Genomic DNA, 2,524 nt, shown 5'->3' with positions numbered 1-2,524 from the left:
GATAAGGGTTACGAAGGTAAAAGCGGTGGCGACGTCGACTATGATGGTGGAGGAGTATAAGGCAGCATGGGTCTGACTGGTCACCGTGGAGTTTATCACGGTGGTGAATAAGGGGGAGGATGTGATGATGGTCATGCATGCTAAAGCAAATTGTGGAATGGGTCAAGGTATGCAACCAAGGAGGAGGCAGATGCAGAGACAGGTTCGACGGCGTTTGTGCCGGCGTTTATACCCTTCTTGCCATATTCTCTCTCATAGATTTATCATTCATGTACATAATGTCATTATTTAACATTAACATTGCCCTAAATTTCATATTTCAAAGTTTGAATTCAAAGTTAAAAATTAGAAAAGAATAATATTCCATCAATTATTTTTGTTTTTGTTTTTATTTTTCTCTTCGGCTCCTCTTTCTTCTTCTTCAATTTCACCACTTCTATCTTTTTCATCTTCTTCAGTTTTTTTTCCATTATCTATTTCTGTTTCTCTCTTCTTCTTCAGATATCATGCTTGCCACTCTCATTGTCGCCCTTTCCTTTTCAAACTTCTATTCAAACCCATGCTTGCCACTCTCATTGTCGCCTTTTCCTTCTCAAACTTCTATTCAAACCCAGAAGCCACCCACTGCTCCTTCTCCTACCAGCGACGGTATGTTACCGATTTTCACCTCATTTTTTGTATTCTATTTTTTTGAATCTATATTTCAATGATCCCTCTTTAATTTCATGCCATATCTAACATCTTGCTTTGTGCTTAATAATGTGTGCTGGCATCTTTTCAGGGTCGTCAATAGATCAAGGAATAGCATATGAGCAAGAGAATGAAGGGTTCTTTTCTTCTTTATCTGATTCTATTTTTCTGTTCTTTTCTTATTCTTCATCGTCTCAGATATCTTTATCACCGGACAACCTTTCTGAGTCATTTAGTGATGCCGTTCCAGGACTCAGAGCTGAAGGAAGTGCATACCGGAGCGCTAGGGCTCAGATAATCGCCGCAAGGAGGTGCGTTGGGTCAACGTCATTGGCGACATTCACAGGAACAGAAGAGATACGTCGAAGCCTTCAAATGGCTCTGAATCCGAATCGATTACGAAGTTCTGCTAAAATACTTGCTGGGAAATGACTTGCTCCCTACCTGCCAATCCCTTGGTGAGATGTACCTTCGCCTCGAGCAGTTCTCTGATGCTCTACCTTACTAGGTAATACTCTAATTTCTTCTTCGTTTTTTTCTTTCCAATATGTTCCTCAACGTTGCAAATTTTCCTCTTTCGATTGCAGAAGATGCAGTTAGACCTTGCAAGTTGCAAGGAATGCCCCTGCTAAGGTTTCCTTAGTTTTCTTGCTCTTTGCGGCATCCTCCACTACGTTAGGGCAATGAGTCACGGGTTTTGAGTGATTGGAAGGGTAGAGTTGAGGGTTTCTCCGGTGGTCTACCTTTTGGTTTGCATTACATTTTCAAGCGTGAATGGATGTTGAAGTCACTCATCAGTTAGTATTTGTGATAGCTTTATGGTTCGTAATGCATTTTTGTGTATAATTGCTTTTGTATGCACAACGCCTACCTCACTTCTGCTTCAAAATGGGAGTTCCTTTTGTTCTTATAAGCTCCAAAAGAGCCAAAGATAATCATCAATCGTTAATACAAAATTACTCACGTGAAGCTACTTTTTACATGGATACTAGCACTTAGTTATATTTAATCTTTCTTTTTTTGGGTAAATAAAATGAAATTAATATTATTATTATTGTTGTTGTTGTTATTGTAAGTACTATCTTATGATTCATGTCTCTTAGTTTTATATAATGTGTTTAAAATTTTAGGGACCAAATGCATTAGATGAATGATGAATCTGAAATTTTTACAAGGGTATATCGTATTTGAAGCTTGCTAATGAAGTAAACTATTGATGATTTATTATGTATTTTATAGGTATTTTATTTTTGTCATTGTAAGATTTATGGGTCACACTTTCAGTTTGGCTTATTACTTAAAGTCTCACTAATTGATTGGGTTTGTAGTTGATGATAATTTTTTTTGTGAGACTTGATTTTGATTTGGCAGAGAACCTAAGTGATTGTATGGATGTTCAGATAAAGAGATGAGCTGCAGGAAAACAAAAAACCAATATGCAGTCACTGCTATCATCATTACAAGATGTATCTCTTTGACATAAATTTTGTATTGCTAATATATCATTTCTCTTTAGAATTTTGGAATGTTCCTTTTCTACCCTATGTTCTGACTTGCATTCTTAGTTATTACTCTAATGGAAAATATAAAGGAAGTGGAGACAATAAGTTTTCTGGTTTTGTTTTTAACCAGATAGTCAAGAATGAAAATATAAGCAAGAATGATCAGATCCCGAGGATTGTAAATTAGAAAGAATGCACCATATATGTAAACGAATGCTGCTATTTTTTATTAAATTATTAACCATGTTGCATGTACCATATGATGCTTTGTGTCTTTCAACTATTATCATGCAACCAATCATTATATGATTTAACATGTTATTTATAATGTT

At 36.1% G+C, this 2,524-nt stretch overlaps 1 long non-coding RNA gene across 1 annotated transcript; it reads left to right on the top strand.

The window, feature by feature from the left end:
* The first annotated feature begins 1,821 nt into the window (after nucleotides 1-1,821).
* On the top strand, nucleotides 1,822-2,338 carry LOC110268614. Its single transcript, XR_002356856.1, has 2 exons — nucleotides 1,822-1,895; nucleotides 2,062-2,338. It is a non-coding gene; the product is annotated as an uncharacterized LOC110268614 (long non-coding RNA).
* Nucleotides 2,339-2,524: the final 186 nt, after the last annotated feature.

This window comes from Arachis ipaensis, unplaced genomic scaffold (genome assembly GCF_000816755.2).
Source record: "Arachis ipaensis cultivar K30076 unplaced genomic scaffold, Araip1.1 Aipa1159, whole genome shotgun sequence".
Classification (NCBI taxonomy): domain Eukaryota; kingdom Viridiplantae; phylum Streptophyta; class Magnoliopsida; order Fabales; family Fabaceae; genus Arachis; species Arachis ipaensis.
Note: the sequence above shows the minus strand (reverse complement) of the source record. Positions and strands in the feature narration are given on the sequence as shown.